Source organism: Notechis scutatus, chromosome 5 (assembly GCF_049901735.1).
Source record: "Notechis scutatus isolate UNSWTSFEM ecotype Mainland chromosome 5, rNotScu1.2, whole genome shotgun sequence".
Lineage (NCBI taxonomy): Eukaryota > Metazoa > Chordata > Lepidosauria > Squamata > Elapidae > Notechis > Notechis scutatus.
This window is the reverse complement of record NC_142013.1, coordinates 32,995,584-33,018,830: the sequence shown is the minus strand read 5'-3', so window position 1 is coordinate 33,018,830 and position 23,247 is coordinate 32,995,584. Positions and strand designations below refer to the sequence as shown.

The window sequence follows — 23,247 nt, the reverse complement described above, 5'->3', positions numbered from 1 at the left end:
CATAGTACCTTCTTATGGTCTGACCATTAGTGTTCTCTCTACCAAGCCACCTGGCTTTGACCTATGTCACTCTGCCTGATCTAAATAGAACAGAATTAGGTGTGATATTGTAAGAAGTGCTCTGACCTTATCAATGGGGTGGAAAGATTCCCCTTGTTGTAATTCTGGTCTGACATGCAAACTATTAAACAAGATTATGTATGACGTGCATAATTTCCAATTTGTTACAGGTTCATCTGTGTAATTAATTGTAAAGATTAATTTATTCAAAAATGTTTTAATAAAATCTAAATAGATGTTGGTAAAATTCTACTATCTGTATATGTTTACTTCATAAAATGTACAGTGTTTCAAATGTGTTGTCTATTTGATCATATGTAATTACTACTTTATTTAATATTTTTATTCAATTGGTCTGAAAACTTTAAGTTAATAATGGTGTAACTCAGGGGGGTCAAATTTGCATTATCACTGCATCATCACGTGACATATCATGATTTTTCCCCCCTTTGCTAGACCGGATGTGAGCGTGGTTAGCGTGATTCATCTAGCCACAGGCCACAAGTTTGACAGTCCTGGTGTAATCTAAAGCATGGTATTTAATGGATATCTTGCCACAAAATATAATGTCCAAGCTGGGACATGTTTAGAAATCTGCTTTTACTTACTAAAATTTAATTAGATTTACATTAATAAACTAACATATTAGGATTACTCTTGATATATTTAATAGTTCTCCTTTTTCTATAATTTAACAGTGCAATTTGACTGCAAATTTTTATCAAGCAATGGAACTAGACACAATAATTTTGTGGGGAACACACGTAGCCTTTGGGTCACAGATTATGATCCCTGGCAATAAATCTTTGATACTCAAGCCTGACCACTGGATGACAAGAGTTAAAGCAGGTGAAAGCAGCTGATTCAGCATCCTCTTTCTAGGAAAATGATGAAACCCATTGCAACAAATAACACTATTTATTCATTTTATCCAATTTATATAGTTACTCAATGCCCAGAGCAACTGACTCTGAATGATATACAATTTAAAAAAAACCAAATCTGAAATAACCATTAAAACAAACATAAATATAAACAGGACCACAGGAAAATTGATCAAAATCCTACAAATATGTGGTCTTTATGTAGGTCTTTAATCTAGAGTCCAAACTCTCCATAGTAATCCAATAAATGGGCTAGCTTTTTTTTTTTTTTGCTTTGGATGTTATATTATATACATCCTCAAAATTTACTTAAATCATGCTGTTGCCAAATAAATTTTGTCTGATTCCTTGAGTCCATTTAATGAATGGCTTGCCTGAGATGCACTCCATTATGCTCCCCCCCCCCCACATTGGGCTAAAATACTAAAATATTTTGTCTAGTAAATGTAATTCCATTTAAGTAAACAGCAAGCTCCACAGATATATTCTGATGAAGGATCTGGCTAAATAATATGAAACATTTGCCCTTGCAAAGGGACCCTTCTGGTTTATTTATGAGGATGACATCAAACATAAAACAGCAGGTCTCTGTGTCTTTATCTCTTTTCCATTATTCATTTCAACAATAATATTATTTCAACTGAATGCAAACAACATTTCTGCTTTTGGAACAGTGAAGACAAGGAATGGGTTCCAAACTATTCAAAAACAGGTCACAATAAAATGAACTGTTCAAAATGATATCTTGTACAGAATTGTCAATTCTATTTACAATTTTAAAAAGAGTCCATGCCTTGATTTTTTAATACATTTTTTAAATTTTTCTATCAATGTGCATGAACCTGGAGCATAGCCCTGCAGGGGGCAACAATTCACCTCATATCTTTTTTGAAACAAGTAGATGCAAAAAAAAAATACAACTCTACAACAACGGAAACTCTGCATCATACAAAATAAGTAACTCAAGTCTGATTTGAGAATAAAGCTCAAATATAATACTATTCATTTATTTCAAGAGGGTGATCAGTATGAATTTTGCTGCAAAAAATCCAGTTGTTCGGCCGAAAAAAGATCCTTATGGTATGTCTTCTTTATGAGGCATCTGCATTCGTGTGTGTTTGTGAGTGTTTATGTAGTCATATAATACAATGCAAGTGAATATATCCATAATAAATGCCCCCAGTAAAATACTAAAAAATATATTTATTAAGTATCAAATTGTACCTGTGTGAGTTTTTCCGCAGGTACAATTTGATACTTAATATGAGCAAGCTTCTTAATTACGTGAGTAAGAAAGCTAGCCAATATTATTCAACATCATATGAAATGGAGGAAAGAACACACATTTGTTTTATACATTGAGCAAATAGATTTTTCAGATTTTGTCAAATGATCTAATTCAAGTCATCACTATATTTTTTCTTGCTCATTATGTGAAATATAAGCACTTGAGTGAAAAAAAAAACATAGAAGGACAGAATTACTAGATGTTTTTATCTTATCAGGATACATGAACAGCATTTTTATTTTTCAATGTGATATTCATGTTGAATATCACATTAATCATGTTGAAGTACAAAATCTAACCAACTGCATATATGAAATGTGCAACATTAAAACAGTTTCTATTCTGACAGATTAACTAATCTTTAGTTAGATTCTTATAATTTTATAACAAAACATCTGTCATGGATTCTCCCAATCTGAAAAGCATAATATACAATATAGTTTTAAAGTATTTTTTAAAAAGCAACTTGATTGGAGCCTGCAATCAGAGTTGAGGTAATGTTATGTTATTGCATGTCCTCTAATATTTATTTAATATTCTATTCATTGTAAGCCACTTAGAGTCTCAATTTGGCATAATACAAATTCATATAATATGAACATTGTTTAAAGTAAATGCACATGTGATTGTACCAATCAACAATTCTATTACCATATATGCAGAAATTGTTTCCATTGAGAAACAGAGGAAGAAGCTGAAAATGTCTTGCTCCCATCCTTTCTGCATATTTTCCAGGTATTAATCTGACCCAATTCCAAATGTTGGTTTCTTTCTTCCTCTGATATTTCTACATGTTTCTTCCTGGAAGTTTCTGAAGGGTTTAAGTTTAAGGGAGAGAGGGGTTGACTCCTATATCATTTTAATCACCATGTCAAAGCTACAGACCAGTTAAATTTGGGTTTTAACTTCATGGTGGTATGATAAACCATGGAACTCTATTCTGAACACCAGCCATGGTTTGACAATAAAATAATTTACTGTATAATCATAGTTTCAGTTGTTACGTGTTGTTACAATGGATAGCATGCACAGAGATCAAGATGGGTGGCATTATTCAGTCATTCTACTCCTGCAATGACAATTAGCCTCTTTATAAACTATTGAATACTCAGTTTGTTATAGTTATGTTAATAAAAATATTCTCCCTCCCCCAAACTTAAGCTTAATTTATTAATCCTTATAAACTATTAATGTATCTTCATTTCAGGCAAGAGTGGTAGAAGTATTAGCATACACCTTAAAGTGGAGTAACACAGATTTAAAAATAGGAAAAACCCTTGTATCCTAAATTTCTTGGAAATGTTATTCATTAAAAGTTTATTTGCCATTGCTTTTACATTTTCTCATGGGATGGCAACAGTAGGACTGTAATGTTTGCCACACTTAACAACTGAAACTATTATTATACAGTAAATTATTTTATTGCAAATTTGTTTATTACATTTATATTCTGTCCTTTTGTGCTTAAAATGATTTTTGAAAGTAAGGAAAAACTGACAGAAAGGTAAAAATGAGCCAAGTTTCTCCAAGCCAATATTTGTCTTTTTCTGACAGAAGACAAAAATGTAATAGGTTTAGTTTACTTTGTTTTGTATATAGATAATTTTGTTATCTATAATATAAAATTGTTCTACTACAACGGTCTTGGCCAGAAAATGAATAACTACCTTATACATCCTACTTTTCCAAAGCTATGCATTTTTTTAATAATACATTTGTTTATTATTACATAATTTCTTTGAAAAGGGTCTCTTAATTATCCAATTATTCACACATATTTTAAGGCTGCTGCAGCAGATTATAAATATACCAGCTATAAATGAAAGGGAGGAACTACACCATGTGTAATTTATGAAACATTTTTTTTCTTTTTTCTTTTGATATTGTTTCATTGTATTATTCGCTACTTCATCTTCAAAACTCAGTAATTTGCAATGGGTCTCCCAGTCAGTGCAAATTAGCATGGCTCCACTGTATTTGCATTTAATTGCTTTTTAAATTAATTAATTTATTTTAATTCTCTATAATAATTTGCTACAGGATATTACTTTTCCTGAGCGGGTTCATTTCCCTGAATGAGTTTGTTCTGGTTTTGTAGTTTATTGCATATTTAAGAGCTTTTTTTTTAAATTTATAGGCAGTGTTCTGTTTTGACTTCTAATACAGTATATTTGGACTTCATGTTTAATATACATATATTTTAAATATTCTGATACTTTTTGAAGCTAATGCTTTGGGGATTCTATTAATTGTAATCTATGAATCGGCACTAAGCATAGAAACCAATTTGACTAAAATATAAAGCTGTAAAAATGTTTATATTTGGTTTGAAGGCATTTACAAGTGTTCTTGAAAATTATTATGGGACTAGGTGGTTTATGAAAAAAACATGATCTTTATTGATTTCTTTTTCTTCAGCTGTAAAGGTGTGACCAGATGAACTCTTAATACATGATTTCAAGGGAGCTGGCTTTTGTTCTTTTGGGTCCAAAACACAATGTTAGTGCTTGTTGATATTGTAAAACTGTGACACAGCTGAGAACACAAATATCTGAAGTAATTCTCTAACCATAAATTTCACAAATACATAAGCAATTAAAAATAAAGCAAAATAGAGAATTTCACATGTATTTATGATATATAAATTATCATTAACTTTTTTTTATTTAGCTTCTTTGCTTTTGCCAATAGATGCCAACACCTGAAGTAGAACTTAACTCCTGGGGGCTTCATGGACAAAACTGTACAATTTCATTGGCAACAATATAGACCACTTCTCCCCCCCTGGATTTCTAGTGTGGTCTATTCACCCTGGTATGCATTTATTGATATCTTTCCAACCTTTAGTTTCCAGGTTCAAACAGGATTACCTAGGTCCTGCCACCTCTGGAGTTTTGGATAGAAATGGGGAATCAAAATGGAAAGTAATCTATTTAAAAAAAAAAATTGAAAGCAATCTTATTGCCTACAGAAGATGTGGGTGCTCCAACTCTGGATGTTTTTAAGAAGAAATTGGACAACCATGTGTCTGAAATGGTATAAGGTTTCCTGCTTGAACAGGGGGTGGGACTAGAAGACCTCCAAAGTACCTTCAAAGTCTGTTATTCTATTATCACTACCACTAGTATCAGCACTACCATCACTATGAAAAAAACCTACTCAGCAGCAGAAACAGTTATAAGTTCAAATATTTATGCTCATTACTATATGCTCAGTGACTGGCACTGATTACTAATGGGCTTTTGGGTTCAATTCATCATTCTGGAGGCCATCTATGAAGAGATACATGCCTCGTGTCCTGGACTTGGGACATCACTTATCACTGGTATGAAATGCCTAGACCTGGCATGCTCATCAGTCCCATTCATTAAATAGAACACAAGCATCCCTAAGGAAGAACATTCTCCTGGCCCCATGGTCTTGTCACTGCCAGCCTTCAGGAAGGCCATCTTCCAGGCACTAAATCAGGGTGGGTATAAATACACTGCAAATATAAATGAAAGAGTACCCCCCCCCCCCCCCCCAATGTTTCCCACATGTTTATTTGTTTTTACTGTTGCTTTTTGTATTATGGTGTTTTAAATCAGCTGAATGTATGAAAAATCGGACATGAGTTCAACCTGTAACCTTAACACCAGGTATGGCACATTAGAAAAGATAAAGAAGATCAGAAAAAAATGAGCAAACATTTAGAAATCCAGACAATATACAGTAAACTATTCTAGCATCATGCAGTCTCATTAAGTAGACATTTTTTTTAAAAAAAAAGCTTTAATGGCTGCTTAATTGAAAGGAAAAACATTTTATTTCATTCAGAGTTTAGACTTAATAGTGTGGTGAAGAAAGAAAGGAGCACAACTGTTAGAATGTAAATAACCATTTATTAATTGAATGATATTGTCTTTCAATTTGTGAGAGAAAATGGAATATTCTTAGAGAAAGAAAGTACATTTACACCAAAAATTAGGTTCCTTCTACAAGGTTTCCTGATAGAAAGATTGGTTGCTAGTTGTACAAACTCCATATTTGACTGGTTTCTTAGAAGGGCTTTCCTTCTTCCAGGAAATGGTTATGGAGAGATGTGACAAGGGTTCTTCTAATGAAATAACTTCAAAGAGGATTAAATGGATAGTTTCGATTGTCCATGTAACAATATACTGTAGAATTTATGTTTGAGGTTTTTATGGGTGGAAAAATGTGAATGGTAAAGTCTTTTTCCCCTCTAATGCATGCATTGCATTTATATTTGTATATCAGATATTCATAGGTTGAACTTTTGTTAAAATTTATAATATCCAATTACAAAATCAATAGTTGTGACCTATTTCTAGTGTTTGTAGCATAATGAATAAAATAGTAACTGCTTTAGTTAGCAGTACTGGTTTCAGTGGAAATCTCTCTCTCTCTCTCTCTCTCTCTCTCTCTCTCTCTCTCTCTCTCGTGTGCGTGTGCATGCACACACATACATACACACACATACACACATACACAATCATTCTGACTTGGTAAGGAAAGAGAAATATCCTATTGCTTCTGCTACTTTTTGTTTTCCTCATAAGGACAATTGATGTGGAATGCCATTTTGGTTGGTATTTGTTTTCATATGTTAATCGATTACAGATTAACAGAGTTGGAAGGAATCTTGTAAATCATCTAACACACACACACACACACACACACACACACACACGTCCTACACCATTTCTGACAAATGGCAGTTCAATCTCTTAAGAGTCTCAAGTGATTACACTCTCACAACTTCCGAAGGTAAGCTGTTCCATTGGTTCCATCCATTATTCCTTGTCTGGCCTACAGGTGGTTTGGAAAATAGCTTGACTTCTTCCCCTCTGTGGCAGCCCTCAAATATTGGAAGACTGCTATCATGTCTCCCTTGGTCCTTCTCTTCACTAGACTAGCCATGTCAAGTACTTGCAACTGTTAATTGTATGTTTTAGCCTCTAATCGTCTTGGTTGCTCTTCTCTGTACTTTTTCTAGAGTCTCAACATCTTTTTAAAAGTGTGGTGACCAAAACTGGATGCAGTACTCTAGATGTGGTCTTACTAAGGCTTAATAGAGTGGTATTAGTACCTCACTTGATCTTGATTGTATCCCTCTGTTAATGCAATTTAGGATTTCATTGACTTTTTTTGACTGCCGCTGCATACTGCTGGCTCATATTTAGCTGGTTGTCCACTAAGACTCCAAGATATCTCTCATATTTACTGCTATTAAGCCTGGTTTCACCCAGTCTATATGTGTACTTTTGGTTTTTCTTGCCTAAGTGTAGGACTTTACTTTTCTCTACATTCAGGGGTGGGATTCTACTGGTTCTGACCAGTTCTATAGAACCTCTTGTTAACTTTCTAAGCAGTTCGGACAACCGGTAGTTAAAAGAAATCTCCTTTTGTTTTTTTCACCCTTATTACATTCTTGGCAGTAAGCCTAGACTTACTGTCCCTGAAGGAGGTTTGTTTTGTTTCCTGTACTTTCTTAAAGGGGAAAGGTTGTTGTAAGCTTTTTATACTGCTGTTGGGAGGAAATACTCCCCTGGAAATACTTTCAGGCGGCATGCAATGATCAGCACTTTGATGAAATAATTGAATAATGAAGCAGAGCTTCCAGAAAGGAGTTTTTAATGACAAGGAACCAAGGTGAGTGACATTCAGCAAGGCTTCTTAGCTAGCTATAAAGACTTATGATCTTTTTTCACACTTATGACCATTGCAGCATCCCCACTATCATGAGAGGCTAGGCGAGGAGAAGCTCGCCTTGATGTGAGTGACGTTGAGTTGGCTATGCCCACCCAGTCACAAGACCACCAAGCCACACCCACCAATTAAGCCACACCCACAGAACTGGTTGTTAAAAATTTTGAATCCCACCCCTGACTACATTGAATTTCATTTTGTTAGATAGATCCCAGTGTTCAAGACTAATATGCATTGTCCTGTTTCATGTGCCAAATGAGACATGAATTCGAAGAAACAGTAGAATAATGGTTATAATTCTGGTGGTAGACTAACATTTACTTACCAGATAATAGAATAATACCAAATAATAGAATATATATTTAGGATGAGTAGGTCAAATGTACTATGAAATTTAAAAAAATATATAAATACTTTTGCTGAAAAAGGTGTTTATTGGAAACAATTAAGAGATTTAGGACACTTTTAGTAGCACTTAGTAGATTCATTCAGTCTGTTTGTTTTTTATAAGTTCAAATCAAGATCATTTTATGACTATCTTCATGCAAATTTATTAGCAAAGTATAGGACTGGTTTTGCTATTAGCTTTTAAACATGATCTCACTCTTTTCTTTTTTTTCTTTTCTTTCTCTCTATATTCCTTTTTGCTCTCACATTGAAGTTCTGACCAACTCTAACCCTTAGAAACTTAGCTTGTACAATCTCAGTCAGCTGCTGCTAGAGAATCAAAAGTTGAATATTAATGTTATTATTGGACTTTTATTTTGACTGACAGATCTTTGAAACAGCTATTTCACATCTTTAAAATATGTGATTTTCTATTTATTGTACTAGATGAAGCTGTCATTAGGTCACTCAATTATAGGTTTTGATTATTTTTTAAAAGTCAGCAGGATTCTATTCATAGAAGGGTATGAAGGAAGATCACCCTAAAAAAATTAAATGATTGAAACTAATTGTCCAGAGTAATTAAAAATGTCACATATAATGAATTGACCTACTTTTTTATTTGTTCAGAAGTTAAGATTAATGGCAATTCCCTACAATACCTTTCAAACCTCTGAATAATAAAAAAAAATCAGTGGCAGTTGATTGAGTCAAAAATATTCTTTTAGAATGCTTCCTTTGTTTTAGAATGAGCCAGACATATTCAATATGTTGAATGATGGTATTATTTTTATGTAAGGGATGAAATGTAACGTAAGGAGGAAATGAAGAAAGAAAAGGAACAATTTATTGGGTTGCTGGATCACTCAATTTCCCATTCAAAGGACAATATTACAATTCTGTTTTCTTCCAAGTTAAAAAAAAAAATCAATAAGCAGATTCCTCTTCCACTCTTCATAAAGTTCAGGCCACATTTTTAGATTTCATCATATAAATGACAAAAAATGTTCTTTTTCCTTAAATACTGCTGAATGCTTCCTGCTGGGAAAGTGTGTTGAACATTTAGACCAATTATATACTTATCAGAAAAAACATTACAAGGGCAAGGAAAGATTGGTAGCTCTCCAAAATAAAATAATGTGCACCGCAGTGGATAAAGTGATGATATCAGATATACCTGGGTTGAATCTAATCTTTGGATAATATCTTTACCTACTGATTGAATTACAACATAACCATAGCAGACTAACTCATCTAGTATTACTAGACCGCTATAAACAGTGATCCAAAAGTATTTTTATGTTTTTTCTAGTGATGCCATCATAATCTTTTTTTTTAGTGATGCCGTCATAACCTTTGAGTTAGATCAAGCTAGATCAATTCCAAAGGCAAAGTTTATTAGATGCAGAAGGTAAAACAGAAATCCCTGCATTCCCTCACAGTATACTTGTAAATAACTAAATTTTAGTGTTTGAACCAGCCTCAGATTTATATCATATCAGAGTCCCCAAATATAAGAGAGCTTTATCTTTATCTTGATTTAATCTTCTCTCCATATTGGAAAAGAAATATAGGAAAATTCCATATGAAACCTGGTATGGCCCTATAATATGGGTGACATAAAAACCACAGCCCCTGGTCCTCTGAATTTCCAGTTCTACAAGGATATTTGCCACTAGTTGATTTCTGCTCTTTTATTGAAAATTTTGGAGCACTCAAATAGCTTTTATCTTGATTAATTATTAAGATAAATATACTTATCTAACAGTAGCAAAAAAAATTTTGCTATATTTTGTATAAGCTTTGTCCACAAATGCTAATAGTTCTTGTCTTAATTGATAGTTCTATTTTTATTTTATTTATTTTATTGATTGTATTTTTATTAGTCAAATATATAAAAATAAAGTTCTTTCTGTTGTCCAAAATATCTGGGAACAAATATCACTTAGCCATAAAGTTATTTTAGAATTTTTCTTTGTGCAAAGCGATAAGCTCTGTTTCTAAGTTGCAGTACTGCCATTTTTCAGAAAATGACAGTGACATTCTAAAATTTATTGAAAAAATTCTGTTTGACAACTGGGAACAATATGATTTGCCATGAGGGAATTCTTGGGAGTAAAACAAAGCCAAGATAGTGGTTGTAACCATGCAATTGGAGAAACATTGGAGAGATTCTTTTTTATATAATTGAAGACTTAACCATTCTTTATATGTCATTGTTTGGTTATGGTCACCAACTTGACTTTTTTTAAAACCCTCTTTCTGTGGACACCCTCAGCTGCTTGCCATCAGCAGAAGAATAAACATTATTTGAATATTTTTAATTGGTGTTCACTTTTTCTTCTTACATTAAATGATTAATCTGTCCTGAATTTAATGCAAATGAAGATCTTTGATACTCAGTGCACGGAAAATGGTTTCTTATAGACATGTTTTAAAAAACTGAACATATTTTTGCAAATTTCTTTTAACTATAATCATTGTTCTTTCCCCACACTTTGAAAATGAGATTTTAGGAGAGCTGGAAAATAATCATATGGCATCTTTGCAATTCAAAATGAGCATTACTGGAATTAAATGAATGTAATTTCAGAAATGATCTCCAAAAGCATCTTAAGTAAATTCCAGACTGTATGCCTACTTTCATCTCTAACTAGAAATTATCACCTGCATTTCTCCCTGTGCCACTCTTCCCAAAATGCCTGTTCTTGTTTTATGAATACAACGTGCCAGCCATTACTTGAATCTTCCCACCTCACCCTGATTCCCATCACTATGTATTTATTCAGCGGCCCATGCATAACCACTAAAAAGCATTAATATTCTTTTGTCAAATCCTATAATAAAAAATCACTAAGGCAAAGCCACAGTGACAGGCCTATTTCAGCAATCAAAAAACACATTTGCAAAAGCACCAAACTGATGGAAAATTTCCATTTGTTGATGAAACCCAAAAATGCTTAGATTTTTTCTAAAATGAAAAAATGTTTTTTAAGCAACAATATATCCCAAGCAAAAACAACTATTATTTTAATTTGTAACTCATTTTATGCATCCATTTTCATGCATCAAGGATAAACATACAACATGAATTGTATGAACATACAACATGAGCAATTGTATGAACATACAACATGAGCACATGTCATTATGGATTCTACACAGGACAAACAAGATAGTTCTTGTGGCTTTTCCCTCCTTTTCAGTCATAGCAAGCAAAGGTAAGCTGTAAGGTTTACTTTTGGCACAGAAAATAATTAAATTATTTATTGCTTTCCCACCCTTTTATGTCTCATCCTTCCAATGCTGCCATTTTGATAGGCTATAAGAAAAGTGGATAAATTGACATGATTTATGAATATCTAATCAATCAGTAAAAAGTTATAAAGAAGTGCCAGTGTTGCTTCAAGAGGTATCTTTGAAACTTTTATTTCTATACTCTGTTGCTATTCCTTATTTAAAGTTATAAAGGATGTAATCACTCTTATAGCTTTCTCTATGATAGTTATGCATGTTCTCCTAAGGAAATGGAGGACCAACATAATTTCTCTCTTCTGCTTCCTTCATCTTCAGGCAAGACCAAGAAGCAGGGATTCAGAGATTCTTCATTGTAGCATGCTGCAATAACAAAAGCTTGACGCTATGGATTTTTATTTCTGTGCCATTTTGTACAAATTAAACTAAGGTGGTGTTATTTTGAATTTTTCACGTGATCTTTTTAGGACTTTGTAATATTTTCTGAAAAACTCTCTTTAAAGGCTGTAAGCCTGTTACAGATATAACACAATATTATCAGAAATAGATTCAACATTACTATCATTTTTTTCAGATTTTTTTTAAAGTCCCACTGTTATTACTTTATAAGTAATTTAAGGCAGAGAATATACATGGTACTTCACTCTCCTATTTTCCCAAAACAACAACTAGGTGAGATGGGTTGGGCTGAATGTTATTGCCCCAAAGTCATCCAACCAGCTTTCATACAGCACCAGAACTCACAGTCTCATGGTTTCTGGGAACAACCAGAAAGGGTGCAACAGACACTCAGGGCTACCTGGGTCAGTTTCGCAAATGCTCTCCTACAGGCCATCAACAGATTGTTTGAGCAGTTTCTTCCATTCAGTCCATGCTTCCACTTTGTTGGTTGACATCAAGTGAATTGTCTCAAGGCTGAATCATGGCAAGTGGACCAGTTGCCATGATTCAAACTTGAGACATTTTTGACCTGAGTGATTGAGTCGTCATCAACATACATCAAGTGAATTGAGATTTCCCTGCCTACTAACTCTTTTTTAATATTTTTCTTCCAGAATCTCTCTTCCAGAAATATAACTAGGAGATATTGCCCCAAGGAGTTGAAGGCATCTTGTCATTTGAGCTAGTCAAATAGCATGTTGGATTTTGAAGTGATTTTTGCAAGCTGAGCTTTTTGCAGAAGAATCAATGTTAATTAATTAATCAATGTTATTGTCAAAAAGCTGCCACAGAAAAGGGGAATAAGGTGTGTTTTCCAGACCTTTTTTACTTCTCAATAGCTGAGCAAACAGTCAGAATTTATTGGCATTCTATCTTGCACCATGATGTTGAAGTACTGATATGTCTGACTGGCTGCATTGAACAGTCACAGCAGATGAGATTATATTACCGTATACATATTTTCTGAATAGACCTGCAAATACATGCTTTTTAAAATATATACAATGTCCCTAGTTTTTTTTCTCTTTTATTTCATTTTCTTTTACTTCAACATAAACTGGTACAGATTTCTTAGGCAACCTAAGCTAATGTGGAGCAGAGCTATGATTCCCATTCCAAATGCATGCAGAAGAAGATATTAAAAAGATACAGAAAAGAGAAGAAAAACTTTGTCCTAATGTTTTAGCAAGTCTGGTAACAATAGCAACCTTATCACTGTAGCATTCAAGGGCTTTTAGGGTATGAAGTTATAGATATCTCTTGATTAGATACTGACTGCAAACTTGTCTAACTGTAGAGTTGTAATTGAAGGAATGTTCCAATCTTGGATGGCAAACCTCAGATAAAGAATGTTTCCAAGAAAATACAACTCAGGCAAACAAAGTCATTAATCTGTGGATAAAGGAGGATTAGAGAGGCGAAGTAAACATATGTTAGATTTTAACTTCTTCTTCTTCTTCTTCTTTTTGATTTTAACTAGAGATAATTAATTGTATGGATTACTGTACTAAACAGTAACAAAAGTTAAGCAGTAACCAAAGTTAACCAATGATGGAGGATAACTAAAAATGTATATAAATGCAAGTCTATACTCCAATAAAGATCATCATGATTCAGTTGTTTATGATCAAACAACTCGACTGCCTCGTCATTACAACATCTAACAAGAAGTTAGACAGGGCTGACAGTCATAGGCAGCAATGATAGATTAAACAAGAGGTCAAGAACTGAATTCTTTGAATGAAGCAAGAGTGGCTTTGTTTGCCATAGTGCAGAAGTGTCAAACTTACAGCCTGCAGGCTGGATACATCACGTGCTGGCCCTGCCCCCACCCAGTTTAGCAAAAGAGAAAAAAGTCCCAATATGTCATGTGATGCTGCCGTGATGCCACAAGTTTGACACCCCTGCCATAGTAGCACTCATCATTTCCTGGACCCTGTGATTTATTTAAGAAACAACAAAAAGATTATTACCTTATGTAATTCAGAGTAAGGCAAGTGCAAAACCTCTAAAGAATCTGACCTAATTATTAGGCCTAACAGTATAATTACTCTGGGGATATTACTTATTTGTAACTGAAAGATAATGCATTCTTTTAAAGCAGGAATGCCTCAATGTGTCAGCAGTTTGGATTATATACCTAAAATGTACAGAACAACAATTTTCAATATATTTAATAGGGACATAATTTTTGAGACACCTGAGAGCATTAGATCAGAATAGTGCAGTGTCATATTGGCACTAACATACATACATATTACAGACATGCATAGCCCAGATTATTAAATAACAAGTCAAGGTAGTTTTACAGCACAGAATGAATTCTATTTTTCCTATTTGCATGCTACTTTGGTTGGATGAATATCCATGGATTGTTGCAGTTATTTTCTGTTTCAATAATGACACTTTATGTAAATTTTTTATCAAGTCCTGTATTCATGTCCATTACAACTTGTATCGAGATGGCAAACTATCAAAGCAGGTGTGATAACTAAAGTAATACATATGGATTCTATAGTAGTGGGAAAAGTAGGGTTATAAAACAAACTATCTTATTCAGGTATACTTGTAATTTCAGGTAGCATTTTCCTCCTATTATAAATGTTTGTATACAAAGTATGGGGGAAAGTATATATAATTATTATAAGGACTTGACACCAAGAAAATAAAGAAGATTATCATGACTTATTTGCCAGAACTATAGAAATAAAGCTTCTAGAAAAAGGGTATATGTTTAGAGACATGAACTTTTGATGGCTGAGTGTTATTAATAGCACTTAAACTTATATACTGCTTCCCAGTGCTTTACAGCCCTCTCTAAGTGGTTTACAGAGTCAGCATACTGACCCCAACAATCTGGGTTCTCATTTTACGGGCCTCAGAAAGATGGAAGGCTGAGTCAACTTTGGGCTGGTGAAAATCGAACTGCAGACAGCCAGCAGTCAGCAGAAATAGTCTGCAGTACTGTATTCTAACCACTGCACCATCACGGCTCATAATCAAGGACAGACACAACTCTAGCCCAGATGAAGAGCTAGACAGGTTCTTCAGATTTGTCAGATAATGCAACTGCTACTTTTTAACTACGATTTGTAAAGGTTTCTACCTAATTTGTTCATCTACCTATTTAACTTCTAATAAGATTAAAAGTGGTGAAAATAAATAGTCGTGTTCAATTAAACACTTCACAAATATGTGCTGAAAGATCATTCTTTCTTGCATCCTAAATGCTTATTTTTAAAATAAACTAATGGAAGGATTCAGATTATGAAACCATGCAGGCATAGGACCCTGCCCAGGCAGAAATCCTCAGATCATTATTTATTTATAATATATTTATAAAATTTATTGGCTGCCCATTTTACAATGGGGTAACTCTGGGCAACTTACAGGTACATATACAGTTAAAATATGAAAAGTTTAAATCAGACATTAAAACCAAGGACATATGAGGAGGATAGGGGCAGAATGGGTGGAGGTGATGTCTGTTATTACTCAATCAACTACCTCCATTGCTCTGTTCTCCCACTGAGCCACAACTCGACTGGCAGAGCCATGTCTTTAGGCCCTTACAAAAAGACAGGAGCGTTGGGACATCAGGGGGCAAGATGTTCCAGAAGGCGGGAACAACAGCAGAGAAGGCTGTTGTCCAAAATATCAGGCTGATGGGACCATGCCAGCCAAATGACTATTCCAGTCATGGACATCCAGTGATGAAATATCCTTATTTCTAGGATTCAGGAAATTCTTTCTCAGTAAAATTTCAACATACTGGTTTGTGTCCTACATGTACCCTATAGAGAATAAATGCCTATGACAGCTCTGTAAGTATTGAAAGTCTGTTATCATGGCTCCCTTTAGCTAAATATACCCAGTTTTTTAAACTGTTTTTCAAAGGATTTAGTCTCCATGAGTTTCACCATTTCACCATAAACTCCATGAGCTTCACCATTCAATCTATACTCTTTTCAGTTCTTCAGTATCCTTTTTAAATAGTGATGTCCAAAACTGGACAGAACCAAGTTGATGAGTAGATACCTCTATCTTGCATTTGTGCATCTGCTTTCCTAACTAAACAACTTTCCTACTACATTTATTACCATTTAAGGGCACTTTATTATATAAGATCCAGTATTCAAGTCTTTCAAGATCCTATCAAATGTTCAGATATTTTTCAACATATTAACAATCCTCTCCTCCCATTAGCTTTATGTCATTTGAAATTTGATTAGTATTTCTTCTATTGCCTCATCTAATTAATTTACAAATATGATAATGAGCCATGGGCCCAGGACAGAATTCTGAGTATCACACTATCTACCTTGCTCCGTGTTTTCATGAACCTATTAATGGCCATACATTGGGTATAATTCGTAAATCAGCTATGAATTAAAATAGTAATGGGACCATCCATCCCAAATTGTTCCATTTAATCAAAAACAGGCTATAATTAGCTTTGTCAAATGACTTACCAAAGTGTAGTAACAATATATCAGCAGAATTCACTTGGTCTGTTGTACTAATTATTTTGTAAAAAAGAATGTCAACTACAACTTATTTTAATGAACTGGTTTTTAATCATTTTTTCTCTCTAAATCATTGCAAACCCATAGCATACTTTTTCTGGGATTTTTCATGGTATAGATGTCAAATTGATCAATAATATAAATAACTTTCTCCAGACTAAAAAACATTTTTATTGTGCCCAAACTTCTAGTTTTAATATTTTGTACCTAAATATCTAGTGATATATTTCATGCTATGAATTAAATACAAGTTTCTGATGGGATAATTAAATGCAAGAAGTTGTCCTGTTCTCTTAGCTTGTCTGTTTATTTTGCCTTCAAGACAATCTAATAAAGGTTGTTTGGAAATCATGTTGCATCCTCTTATTTTATAATGCCACATACAAAGTTTGCTACAAAATATGCAGGCTGTTGATTATATTTTCATCAGAGTAATACATAAATGTTTACTACATTTATCACATTCACAGCTCCCCTGAGGACATTATTTCATGCAAGAACAGTCCTGTTTATTTTTATTCTTACTTAAAAAAATATATGGAACACAGGAATTTACATGTGCTTATGGATACACCAACTAACAAAGGTTGCTGGAACAGAGATTTTATATATGCATATAATACAAGTTTAAATGCAAGGTACCTTCCAAAAGCTATTCCTATTCTCTAAAGAAAATAGATTATACATTAACTAGTAAATTACACATAAATTTCTCCTACAGAAGAAACAAATCACAAAAAATAAATAAGTTTGCTTTTATTTTCAGATACATAAAACATTTAAAGAATCATGTAACATTAGTCAACTGGTTATTTCTTTTGGCCACTTTCAAAAGTGGCACTCCTAAGATCTTATCTTCTACACCACACAGTACAAATTGCTGATGTACATCATATCTCCTGCACTGGGTAATATAGTAGACCAATACTGCTACTAGTTATATCCATATGCCTCTCTGACCAATTTCAATATTTTGTGCTAAAGGTTGGTTTAATAATTGTGGATTCCATAACTTAGAGCAGGGGTGTCAAACTCGATTTCATTGAGGGCCTCATCAGGGTTGTGTTTGACCTTGGAGGGGCAGGGGTGGGCATGGCACCACTTGTGTTGGGGACACCTTTATTGGCCAAATGCTAAGATAGGACTTCTCTGAACCCCCCCCACACACACACACTCTCATTATAATCTCCTTCCTTTCTTCTTTCCTTCATTTTCTTCTTTTCCCTTCCCTCTTCATTCTTTCTTCTTCCTCCCCCTTTCCTTATTTTTCTTTCCTTGCTCTCAGAACCCTGGATTGGATTTTAACTATTTTTCTGCAAAACAATTCAAACAAGCTTCTTTCAAAGACTCTGTTTTAGTTTGTATTCCTTGACTCTTATTATGTCTTTTACCTACTCATCCCAATGTGTTTTATTTGTGTATTTGTGAGAGAGTACAGATAGTCCTCAACCTAATACCATAATTGAACCCAAAATTTATGTTGCTAAGTGAGACAGTTAAGTGAGTTTTTGACTCATTTATAACTTTCCTGCCACAGTTGCTAAGTGAATCACAATTGTTAAGTCAGTAACACTGTTAAGTGAATTGTTTTGCCCACTGATTTTGCTTGTCAAAAGGTCACAAATGGTTATCACATGACTCTGGGACACTGCAACTGTCATAAATATGAACCAAATGCCAAATGTCTGAATTTTGATCATGGGGATGCTGCATTGATCATGTGTGAAAAATGGTCCTAAGTCGCTTTTTTCAGTGCTATTGTAACTTCAAATGAATGAAAGGTTGTAAGTGGATATAATTGAAACTAGAAGCAGCTGTTATGGTTAATGAAAAGTATGATGGATTATTTTCAGTAGAATTTCTATTGTATTTGTTGCAAAAATTTCTATAAGTTGATAATCACTAGAAAGTATCTGTTCATTCAATTTTTACTTTTTAAACTTTTCTTTAGAAGTATTTTTTTTAAGGAAAATTTCTAAGCAGCACTATTTTCTCTTCAATAGGAAACAAATGGTCCATAACTCAGTCAACCACATTCATCTTGTTAAAATTAACCTCCTTGTCTTTAGAGTCAGAAGAAGAAACTATTTATCACTGCTTAAAGACAACTTTTATTTGAAGAAATGTTTGTAGTACCTCTATACTTGATTGAATGCTGTGGATTATTAATCTGTTTATTATAGTTGTCAAGCATAGGAAGTCGTGAAATGTTAATATTTAATTATATTTACAAAAAATGGTAAAATCACAGCTCTTTAAGGCCTTCTGAGAGTCCAGTAGGGTCAGGCCATCCTATATTCCAGAGGGCAGATGCTATAGAAAAGGCATACTTCCTGGTCCCGCCAGCTAATATTCCTTGGCTAATCATTGTTCCATGTAATCTGGGGTATATCTATCCATGAAATAATTGAAACAACACTGTCCTTTAGGTAACCCACTCCCAAACCATGAAAGACTTCAAAGGAAACCACCAACATCTTGACTTGCACCTGGATTCACATTGATAATCAAAGCAGTAGTGTAACATGCTGAATAATCAATACCATTTACAACCTCTGCAGCCACATTCTGTACCATCTGAATCTTCCAAATTCTCCTCAAGGACAACCCCATGTAATACACATTGCGCTAGTCCAAACAGGAGATGACAAGGAAACAAGTGACAGTGCTTCCCAATCCAGGAATTGGAACAACTGGTATCCAAGCTAAAGATGTGCAAATATTATCCACAGCTGCCACCTGCTCATCCAGGAGGAGCTGTGAGTCCAAGAAGACCCCTAAATTATATACTTTCTGAGGCAATGCCAACCCAAATAGGATCAGAAGGGAAAGACATACTCCATATTTCTTGGGTTGAACTCCATCCAGGCCCCTACAGCTTCCATGCACAGAGATGAGACAGTCCTGGGATATCACTCTTGAATAACATTTGGAAACACACTGGCAATCAGTGAAGATTGGATTCTTCTGGGCCATACATAACTCTGACTGGGTTATAGCTTGCTGGCAATATGCTTATGTTGATAATTAATTAAAGGATCAGAAACAAAGTAGGGAACAATCTCATAAATAAGAGAGACATTGGTACCAGGCAACTGCCTAAGAACGACAAGTGCTGATTCCAACCAGTCCTGATCCCTATTTTTGCCTACATGTAAAGTAATGAGGAATTATTTTGGGAACACTCTCCATACCATATCGTTCTTTTGTGAAATATGCCAGGTTGCTCCCAATTTTTTTTAATCCAAAATACAGTGTTATTCCTTCCTCATTAGGTTGAAAGAAACAAAATTTAATTAGTTTATCAAGAGTTTAGCTCTAGACAAGGACATTGAATATTTGTGAACATTTGGTTCACAGATAATGTAATTGAGTAGAAAATTTTCATGATGGTAAACCAAATCACAGTTTGAATTTATTGCCATAGGTACAGTGCTATTAACATTCTATCACATTTGTCTATTGTCAGCCTCTGTAAGTTGACAATGATATCTTGATAAGAATTCAACTTAAACATTGAGCTCATCAAAAAGAATGATTCATAAACATTTTCCAACCTCTAGCTTCAACAGCATCTCTTGCATCAGAATAAAATGTTAATTGGTATCTATAAAAGGCTATCATTTTATTTTAGTCATTTTTTGGGTATCTGGATGGAAGACTGATAACCTAATGTCTAGGAAAATGTAAATGAAATGTTCTGGTGCAGTTGCAGAGATTTCATTCTTTTTGTATAAAAGTCTAATTGATAATTTTTCAAGTTAATTTGTGGAACTTATAATACAGCTCATTCTCAAATATTAGTATAAATATGTAGTTCTTTCTCCATTTTTTTAAAAAAATAGAATGGCATGTTAATTTGTTTCCTTAAATTGCTTTGTGATGAGTTATTAAGTGAAATCAGAGTTCTCTTTTGCATATAGAATATAAAGGCTGATCCATATATGAACTTATCTGGTTCTGGAATTATATAGTATATTGAACTCTATGAATTTTGACTCAGAAGTCCTATTGGGCTGGGCTAAAGTAGTGTAATGCATAGGAATGGGAGATAAGGTCCCCCGTTTTTATCATCCAAGGTTGGATGATGAGAGAAGGATAAAGACAGCAAAAAACCAAAAAGACTGATAAAACTCTGAATGGAAAAGAAAATGGGAGCTAGAAAAGGAAAAAAAAGTTGAGAGCAGCTGATTTCAATTTCATTGTACACATGTTGTGCATTGACAATAAACGTTTGATTTGATTAGAGGTCCAGCTTAAAAGAAAGGAGCCTGAAAGACAGCAATAGAAGAACTGCTACGTGGAACCCTATGCCATGCCTAGTAGAATTAGTGCATCTGCAAGGGAGATAGGAGAGTTGGCTTTAATATGTATAGAATTTTGTAAATGTGGTGCACTTTTATTCAGTCTATTACAGGAAAAATGGATTGATGGCCCTGGGCTATTCCCACTTAATGTTTAAGTTCCTGTTGTACCTACATTCTGTTTTTCACTAATGATATAAGTAAGAGGTCTAAAAGGTCATACTTCAACCAGAGGTTATTGGATTTCTGTCCAGGAGAGACGGAAATCTTAATGATTTCCATCTTAATGATTGCAGATTTGAGAAAGTGAATCTGAACAGAACTAAAAAGTCTATTCTTTGCAGATTGTTTGGGAAAATCAGTTTTCAAACTCAGAAGTTACACAGAGCAGACTAGAACAATTAATTGCTATGCTATAATTATGGTTCTACTGATGCAGAGTAAAGGTATGTTTGTCTTTTTTCAGCTATATCACACCACAGATGTATCCTGTTTAATAGTTAATAATTCCAAGATCTTTTCTGTATTTGTCAAACTAGCTCTTTAAGCATAGAGTATGATCAAGGAAGAAACACTTGGACTTTCTAATAAAAAGTTTAATGCAAAGAATTAGTGGCATTACAAAACCTTGAGATCTGGTCTTCCATTCCTCTTTTATTAGTGAGGTGGGATCCATTTAAAGCTTTTCCACTTTTCTCCCTCAGGGTATTTACCCAACAGACTAAAAATTAATTTCTTTAATATATTTATACTGACTTCTCCAATCCGATGATGGTTCTTTGCTAGAAGTAGTCCTCGACTTACAACAGTTCATTTAGTAACTGTTCAAAGTTACAGCAGCACTGAAAAAAGATGCTTATGACCATTTTTCACACTTATGACCATTAGAGCTTCCCCATAGTCATGTGATCACTTGGCAATTGACTCATATTTATGATGGTTGCAGTGTCCTGGGATTATGGGATCCCTTTTGCAACAACCTTCTGACAAGCAAAGTCAATGGGGAAGCCATATTCATTTAACAACTGTATTACTAACTTAATAACTGCAGTGGTTCACTGGCAAGAAAGAACATAAAATGGGCAAAATTCACTTAACAACTACCTCCCTTAGCAACCTGAAATTTTGGGCTCAATTGTGATTGTAAGTCAAGGACTAGCTATATAGATACTGTAGTTCTTTTTTTTTCTCAGCCTCAGCATGTCCTTGCATAATGGTCTAAGTGCTGAAAAGGACTGGAAAGACCTTGGAAAAGAATTATCTCTTCTTCCCATCTCATTATAAAGGCCATAAAGATTTACAAATATTTTTAGGATATTTTCAGTCTGAGACTGAGGCAGGTAGAAATGCTAATAGAAGTATGTAATGATTAAATAGTTTTTTTTTCTTTTGCTAGCCCAAAATAAATATAATTTAAAAAGCTGTGTATTAAAAGCTATTTACTGCCTGAGCAATAAAGATAAGCTATGGGGAATAACAGTGCATTGGATAAGAAATAGTAAACTGAATATGGTAAAATTAAACTCACTTCCTGCAGCTATTTTAATGTCAAATGTTTTTATAAACTACATTGAATACTCATAGTATGGGTAGAAGCATTGTAAATAATATGAGAAAATAACCAGGACTATTTTTCTTCAGTCATTTCATTGTAACATCCAGAGTATCACAAGAGTCAGAAAACAAATTAATAAATGGAAAACTTGTATATGTATATTTTAAGGAGGTCTAATGTGAGGTGCTAACAGTTTCAGAATATTACCAGCACAACATATGTGAAATGTTCTCACTTAGTGAATCTGTGTTATTGAACACAAATTGCTGATAAAAGGTAGTCTGTGAAAAGCTTCTCTCAGACATTTTAATATAAATAGTATTTTTGTCTGTTGAAAAACTTCCTGTGCTATAAAACTGCAGGCAGGGCTATTTGCAGTGGCAATGATGGTTATTGTTGCTGGCTTTGGTATATTTCAACTAAAGATGGGAAATAATATTTTATATGGTTTATTATACAGTTTATACTGATTTGTATCTATTATATCTATATCTATTACATATTTATTTTTACTGTTTTACATTGTTTTTTGTTTTTTATATTGTTTTTAATTTCTGTGAACTTTCCAGAGACATAAATTTAAGATATGTGTATGTATATTTAAATAATTAAATAACATAATTTTCCTGTATGTAAAAAATTTAGTGTTAAGGGTCCCTCCACTACTTTGCCCAATAAGCTTTTGTTGATTAGCTGGCAGTGCTTTCAATGCAGTCTGAAATTTTAAGCATCTGTGCCACAGATGGAAAGCTGAGTCAGAAGCCTTAAATCAGACGAGAAATTTGGGCAGAGATTTTTTTTTAACATCCCATAATCACATCTTGTTCAATCGTAATAC

General features: G+C 33.8%; 1 long non-coding RNA gene across 1 annotated transcript in view; it reads left to right on the top strand.

Moving 5' to 3' along the window:
- The window catches only part of LOC148130438 (uncharacterized), a 55,216-nt gene that overhangs the window by 10,089 nt on the left and 21,880 nt on the right, over positions 1–23,247 (top strand). The window contains exon 2 of the long non-coding RNA XR_015749969.1: positions 21,151–21,300. This is a non-coding gene — a long non-coding RNA (uncharacterized LOC148130438). The remainder of the gene's footprint in view (positions 1–21,150; positions 21,301–23,247) is intronic.